General features: G+C 37.4%; 1 pseudogene; it reads right to left on the bottom strand.

Moving 5' to 3' along the window:
- LOC105289945 overlaps window positions 1–8,242 on the bottom strand; it is a 134,734-nt pseudogene extending 126,492 nt beyond the window's left edge.
- Window positions 8,243–8,461: the final 219 nt, after the last annotated feature.

Below are 8,461 nucleotides of genomic sequence, written 5' to 3'. Positions count from 1 at the left end.
GGACGGGCCCACGTATATTCTCACTACAGAGAACAAGAAAGGGCAGTAGCTTCCATCAGGGAGCCCAGAGCTGCAGTTGGGAGATTCACTCCCATCAAAGGCAAAACCTCTTGACCCTAATAAGTATCTTCCAGGTTCTTTAGACTTCCCCATTTGAATTTCCTAATGCAGTAACACTTGCATACTGGTAATGAGAATGGGGTAATCTTACACTTGCTCTGGAATCTTGGCTTTAGTTATGTTATTTGTCTTCTGAAATGATTGCTGATGAAAAATATAGACATATAATTTCTAATTAACCATGTCCTCTTGGCATCCTGCTTCCTGACAAGAGTCAGCTCAGCAAATGGAGGTAATGGTTTTACTCCAACATGTTCCCAGAAAGAGAGGTTCAAGTTGAAATTGCTCGACCATATTGATGATGTCCTGTTTTTTTTTTTTTCTTTCTTTTTTTCAAAACAAAAACAAAACAAAACAAAACAAAAATATCTCTCAGTCTTTCTGGCCCGATGTGTAGATAACATTTTTGTGACTATAAGGTTTTCTTTTGAATAGACAAATCATCTTTCTTTGTTTAGCAAAGCTAAATGGGGAGGCGGGGGTGGGGATGTCAAATGAAGAGAAAACATTTCTAAACAGTATTTGTCTGGAGACATAATGGAACCTCAAACTCCTGTAATACAAAAGTATAACCTATAGGCTAAGATATCTGTGTTGCACAACCACTAAGGGACTTCCGAGGGACTTTATTTCTCTTGGTCAGCTCACAGACTCCTAAGAAATTTGTTGATTCCCATAAAGACAGTTTGACTTATTCTTATTTTTATCGTTCTTCCTTGATAGATGAGAAATGTGTTTCACAGGAATTAACTTGCTTCAAAAACTTACCTAATACGACAAGGCTCAGATTTGAATCGATTTACATAGCCTAATTTACGTAACCATTTTCTTTCCACTTTCCACCTAGGTATTTTGATGTTTTGTGTGTTTTGCTGAGTCATGTACCTCCTTATTTGCCCAATGCATGCTATGTTCGTTTCTTTTTTCCTCCCATCCCACTTGTTTTTTGTTTTTGTTTTTTTCTCCTAGTGCCCCTGACTTCGCTTTTCTCCAGTGCACATCCTGGGGAAGGGGAATGAGGTTAGGAAATAACCTGCCAGGCATTTCCTTTTTATGCCTTGCCTCATTTCTTACCCTTCCTGCCTATTTGAGATTTGCATTCATTTTCTCAGTTATGGGTCAAAATACATGTTTTTCTTATTTAAGTTGCGATTGTGGCAAACATATTGTCTCACAATTCTACCAAACATATCAAAAATATTTTTTATTCTACTAATGTTTATCAATGAAACTTCTTAAATACCGTTATCACAAGTGACAGAGAACTCAGGGCCAGGACCAAGGTAAAGTAAAGGAGGTGCCTGGGGTGCAAAATGTAAGGAAGCCCTTCTTCTTGCTTCTTGCAAGTGCTGAGTCAGCACCTCTGAAAGGATGCCTCAAGTTTTGTACCACACAAGCTTCCCTTGCTCAGGCCCTGAAAGGACTACCCAGGTTTTTTTTTTTTTTTTTTCTCTTGGAATCACAGTTTCTTTAGATTATTCCTAGATTGAGAAGGACAATTGATTATTTTAACTCCCCACCCTCACCCCCAATAATAGATTTAACTTACAGCCCTCTTGGAATTTGCTGTGGCACAATAGCAAGTTTAAAACCCCACAGTGTTCTACTAAAGGCCAGGTGTTCACAGGATAATAAACAGCTCCCCAAAGATTAGAAAATGAATATTTAACTAGATGACTACATTTGATTTCCTTCATTCATTTTTTATTATTTCAGCAAAAACCTTCTGGATGGAAATGACATTGACAGGATTTTACCATCTTCTGGTAAATGAAACCTGTCATTCTGGTGCGTTTACTGTTTCTTTACAGTACCATTTGGTAAACTCCAGTGACTAGAAATTTTCTCCATAGTTAAGATTTAGGAGATTCTGTGTAGATTGTACATCAGAAGTACAAAATTTGTCCCGTAAGGTTGATTTTTATGAAACTGGTCATATGAATTCGATCCTGTTTACAAAAAGCCAGATTTTTTTTTTTAAATCGGACAAAAAAATCTTATTTGTGAAACTTTTAAGCACTTAATTATTGTAATTTTCCTTTCAAATGCAAGAATATGATCATGTCCATTTCTATGCAGAATTTTAGATTCCTTCTTTAAAAAAAAGTAGGCCCAAGAAATAAAGCTCTCTATAGCCGACATTCATTAAAAGTTAGCAGTGAGTACAGTTACCTTGGAAATAGAGGCCAAAACATCTGCCTTTACACTTCCGTTGTGTTTATCTTAGGATCATAGTTCCAGAAATTCTTATGTAACGAGAAAAGTTTTAGGGCTCCAATATTGGATTTCACTAAGTAAGTTTTTTCCGATTATCTCAATTGACAGTTTTTATCTGATTGCCAATCGTAACTCATAGAAAAGGCCCCAAACAATGCAGAAACCTGTTAAAATCATCAAGTTTCCCTAAATTTGCACATATCCCTAAATATTGCCTTGTCACCCTCATTCTGTTAATCTTGGAGAGGGCCCAAATGTAATTTTGTCGTCGTTGTTTTTAACTTGTGCTACCAACATTAAAGGAGATTCACAAGTGTGTTACTGTTATTTGTTGTAAATTCTGTAATAGTCTCATGGAAGGCTGCACCAAGTGTGAAGTCGTGCTCATGGGATAGTGACACATTATATGGTGCCTTGTTTTGCAGCTTTCATAGCGCTTGCCCACTTTCCTTTGCACTGAACTGAATTAAGTCCAAATCTAAGACAAATAATGACTTTCTGATGATCTCTCTGTAATTGATGAAATGAAATGCATACAGTCACCCAACAGAGAGACAAAATAAATAGCTTGTGTGACCTTTGGGAGGAAAGCAAAACTGTTAAAAGTTAGAGGTGGGTTTTTCTTTTAGTTGGCTCTTTCTTTTTTTAAACTTTTTTCTTTACTTTCTATATCATGTTTGTTAATGGTTATAATGACAAACCGTGTGTTTTACAATCATCTCGAATCCTCATGGCAGCAGCAACTAAGACAAGAAAAACTGGCTCTATCGGGTTAATCTAGGATTTCCACACTGGGTGCAGATCAAAAAAAGAAACCCAAGACTTCCCAGTGAATGAGGATCTTGGTTTTATTCACATAAAGCTCTTGCATCACCCACTCCAGCATGATGTTTCTGAAATGCAGAAACCTGCCACTTCTGAGATAAACCCACTAATCCACCTCTGCCCTTGGCATTCTCTGTGTTTGGGGGGCAGATCTTTTTGGTGTGTGGATATTTCCTATCATTTATTCTCAACATTACCTTTGTGTCATAAGTGGATAGCTTTAACCAGTGCTTTTCTTGCCTTCCAGATTGAACGAAGACATCCAGTGGGCTCCGCGTGGTGTGTCTGTGTGGCGTGTTCAAGAGCAGCGCCTGGTGAAGCTCTTCTAAAGGTAATCCCCTGGAATGACAGTACACGTGTGCATCGTAAACCAAAAGGAGTTGCTCTTGCGTTCACTCATTCAGAGCGTGGGTGAATTCTTGTTCCTAAGCGAATATGCAAATCAACAGTTGCCTCATTTGGTATTTTTCTTGTCCTTAGGATTCTAACCTTTCTTGCTGCTCCCTGCATGAAAAAAAAAGGAAAGAAAGAAAGAAAGAAAAATGCATGTGTTTATCAAAAAAAACAAATAGCTTCTCTTCCCTCCTCCCAGGAGAAGTGAGTTATCAGGGGACCTCCTTACGTTCTCGGTTTATCACTTATCATAATTCTTCTCAGATTTTATCTCTAGACCAAGGGTTATTTGCTAATAAAGACAGTGTCTTAATCATTTAACCCCCGCCATGCCCGACGTGTAAGGGCTAAAGAAAGTTGTTTAAATGAACTAATGATAACAGAAAACTTAAAAAAAATTACATTAATATCCATACATAGACCTAGATATGAAATCTAGCCTCTTCCCCTCTGTCAAGGTTTGATTTTATGTGTTCACCTTTTTTTACTGGTGCTGTCACTGTAGGGGCGAATCCGGGAGTTGGGTGTCACCTCAATGGCAGCGGGGAGGGAGAGGGATAACAGTGGCCCAGAACTGTAGTTAGCATTTTCCCTCAGTTCTTTCTCAAATGACACAGTAATGAATCATAGGTCATTGAGATTTAAGTTTTATCAAAAGTATATTTTAGACAAAGAATGCCCCAAGGAGGCACATGGATAAAGACAAAGTATGCCCCAAAGTGGCAAGTGGTCCCAGCGGTGAGAGCTGCAAAAGGGTATAGTAATAACAACCACAACAACAACAAGAGGGCAAAAGACGGGTCCAGAAGTGGGAACATCTGCCTTATATTGGGGCCGTGATGGGTGGTTCCAAAGGCATTCCTAGGTGATTGGCAAGTGAGGTCATTTTGATTGACACCTGGCTGCTCTATAACTCTTTGCCTAGTGTGCATGTGTGTACTCAGAATTCTACTATGACTGGGGTGTTCTTTGGGTGGTCTCTGGGCTGGGCCCCTATTCCTTTGTTCCCCGTGTTGCTCATGTCTGACTAGATACCTAACAGTGTAATCTTGCTTTCCAAAATCTAAGCAACCATCCTGACTTGGCTATTTTGTTCTATGAGCATGTAACGATGTGTTCTTTTTCTTCGTTGTATATATTACGCCTTTGGACTGGAGAGAGATGATTCATATTGGAGGGAGAACTGATATGTTCTACTGAGGCTGACTGTCCCAGAGCTGGCCATTCTCATCCTTAGAGGCCTTCTGTAACCCAGTGTGTTTCTTCCTAAGCATTAGCCAGTTGGTGAATGAGATTTTGAAAGAGATCCAGGCTATAATTAATTATGTGCTTTTCTAAAACTTGAGTTCTTTGCTGTCTTCAAGGGTGTTTTTTTCTCTACTTAGTAGTTTCTTTTGCTTATTTGCATATCTAACGTCATTTACAGTTTTGTTCTGTAAAACTAGAACACAACATAGTAGCAAGGCAAATTGCACGTTGCATTAGATTTGTCCAAAGGTTTTAAACAAGCAATGAGATAGCATGTGTAACAGCACCGGGAAACCTATAAAAAAATCCTACAACTAAAATGAATTTATCATTTTCTATTATCATTCACTTTGCTTTTTAATCAACATGGGAATGTGTGACTTGAACCTGTGACATGAGGCATTTTTGTATTTTTTTGTGGGGTTTTTTTGATGGGCTTTTTTGTCTTTTTGTTTTTAATACAAGATAGGTTGCTTGTGTATACTTTCTAGAGATTTCCAGGGTTTTTTTGGTTTATTTGTTTTGTTTTTCAGTTCATTCCTTTCACTTTGGTTTTGCTCGTTCATGCCTACAGAGAATAAACTTTATGATAAAGCTGAGACTTCAACTGTAAAAATGACAAGTCTGTGGGATTTGGGGGAGATGGTTCCTAGGAAAAGGAACAAGCTGAAGAAAAATAATATAGTTCCCAAAGAATATTTTCCTTACCGAAATAAAATCCCAAATGAAATTGCTATAATGTTAAAGACTCGGTATACGAACTCTTGATATTAGATACATGTAAGCTAAGGCCAGAGGAGCTGAGAAATTGATGAGTTGCAGATAATATTCGCTACTGTATTTGAAGATGTTTCATGGGTGAATTCTGGAATGGAGTCCTCTGTTGGATAGATACTGTGGCAGCAGTGGTGTTATTGATCTATGGGAGTCAAAGAGGGAAACATCCTGATTGGTATGCTAAGAAGAGTTTGCTTCCTGGGGAAGGCAGGCAATCTCAGGCTTCCTCACTTCTCATTGCAATTGTGAAGCCCACCTAGGAAGACAGAGGTTTGAATTATTAAAGAAACTGAGTTTTCTAGCCTTGAAGGAGAATTTTCAATATTCTGCAAATTTTACAACAGCTTGTTTGGAAATACACATTTCCCCCTCATGTTTAGAGACAGAAAGAAAGATACTTCACTCAGGAGTGAGAAAAGTTAGCTGTGACACTAAAATTCAGTAGAATAGATTAAGGCATAACTTGGGTTTTAGACATTGATCTTCAGAATTGGTGATTTTGAATTTGAACAGCTGGCCTGCTGGTTGATATTATGTCAATACCAAAGTAACTTGTGAGGAAAATTAATGTTACTAATATTTTAAATAGCTGGTATAATATTTAAACTCATCCATGAAACTTTTTTCTTATAACATTTTATTTTCATATTATGACGTGAATTATATCTTTTTTATTCTTAAATCTAAGAATAAAGCATAATAGATAGCATAAGACATAAGTATTTTACTTTCTTCTTTCCTGGATCACATTCTAGCTAGTAGCTAAGTGTGAGGGTTTAGAACAATACAGGCTTGAGATGAATTCTGTCTAACTGAGGTGAATTTTTCTAACTGTATAATTTTGGCAAGCTATTTAACATCTTCATGTTATAGTTTCCCAACTTGTAAAATGGGAATAATAATAGAAGTCATCTTAGGAGCTTGTTATAAAGGTTAAATCAGAAAAACACATGGAAAACATGTACAAGTGAAACAATAAATTATTTAAATGATGGCTATTGATAGTATTCCAGTAACCCTGTCCACAGGGTACAGTGAAAAAGGGTAGAAATTTGACTCAAATGCTGTGAGCATTTGCTCAGGTAGGAAGATATATCCAAAGCAGAACCTTTTATTTGTGTGATGGCAAGTCTGTAGATATATTTCGATCCCATTATTCTTTGAGTTGGAAATCAGGCCTGGCAATACATAAGCTCCAAGAGGTAAAAGTGTGACAAGGTCTTCTTTCTGCTTTGACCTGAGTACTCATTAGTGCCTGCTAATGAGGAAATCTTAGGTCAGAAGCTAAAGAAAGTACGCTCTCAGTGTAAGAAATGGGAGAGGTCAAAAGGCAAAGGTCAGAAAATCAGGGATCCAGGTCAGCTCATGACAGTGGATAACCCATGTTGAGAATCAGGTGGCCACGAGCAGAAGGTACACTCATGGAGAAGAGAAAGGAGCACAAACTGACAGAGCTGGAATGAATTAAAATGGCGCATTTTTCGACATCAATCTGAATAGCATTAGAAGAGCTTCCTTTGGAGTTCAGGCAAAAAAATAATCTGAGGCATAAGATTTTTTTGGATGCTAGATAATAGAAAAATATTGCTTTCAAAGAGATAGGCCTGTAGAATATAAAAACATTTGTCTGATGGAGTAGGAATTAGGGATAGGATCATGTTACAGGTTACAGTTCAAATGAAAAGATCTTGGTTGAGGCTAGGTATCCTTTGGTCCACCCATGATGATGGTAGGCCTTGTATAAATGCCTTAGTTCATGTTCAGGTTCACTTATTCATTCACTTTTGATTTACCTTTTATTTTGTTTCTGGTAAGTAACATGATCATGTTAGAATCTTTTTCTGACAAATGTTTCATTTTCATCTTAGTATGTGGACACGTTTGTTCTGCTTTATTTCATTTTCCCCTTGCAGCCAGGGCAGAAATACAAGTTTATTTACAGAGCCACATGATCATTGGTGTTGGGTGCCGCTCTGCCGTGTAGTTCTCCACCAAAATTTCAGAAGGATATTTGTAAAATATACATCCAAAAGTGTCATTCCCCTGTGTAATACTCTTAATCCACTTCCCCTTGGTCTCAGGAGACAATCTAAATTCTATTTGCAATACCAACTACATGGGATTACACAGTGTTCCCCTTGGAAACTCACTGCTATTATAATATTATCCTAATTCCGAATCACTGACACTAATATGACATATTTATTTATTTATTTATTTAAATTGATCGGGGTGCTATTGAGTAATAACATTATCTAATTTTCAGTTGTACAATTCTATAATACGTCATCTGTATGTTGCATTGTGTGCTCACCACACAAAGTCTTGTCTCCTTCCATCACCATATATTTGACCCCCCTTTACCCTCTTCAGCCTCCCTTACTCCCTTCCCCTCTGGTAAAGCTGTAATTTTTTAACATCGCCCTTAATGATTTTGATGCCTTCTCAATGCTATGGTTTTGCGCTTGTATCTAGAGATGATGATTTCAACAAGTAAACCTTTTTTAAATCTATGACAAATGATTACGAAACAGTGAAGCTTCAACAATCCATAGGTACTTATATGACATAGCAACAGGAAGAAACTTTTTGGGCCCAACCAAATCTCACCTCTTCCATTCCGAGCCATCCGACTACTTTTGCCTGTCTTATTCACCGCCATTTCCAAATTTCTTTCGCATCTTAAAAGTTTTCCCGTTCAGATAGAAAACACAGTGTAAACAGACATTTTTGTTTCTCATGTTGCTTTATACCCTCTCTCTCCCAAAGGTTTTAGACATAAAAAAAATATTTTTATATTTCTTGAATGATGTACTTATCAACTGATTTTGCCTACTTTTTATTTTTTTGAACAGAATTCAAAAGCCCCTTCCTACTTTTT

The sequence above is a fragment of the Pteropus vampyrus genome, unplaced genomic scaffold (assembly GCF_000151845.1).
Source record: "Pteropus vampyrus isolate Shadow unplaced genomic scaffold, Pvam_2.0 Scaffold30, whole genome shotgun sequence".
Lineage (NCBI taxonomy): Eukaryota > Metazoa > Chordata > Mammalia > Chiroptera > Pteropodidae > Pteropus > Pteropus vampyrus.
The sequence above is the reverse complement of the archived record's forward strand: the minus strand, read 5'-3'. Positions and strand labels throughout refer to the sequence as shown.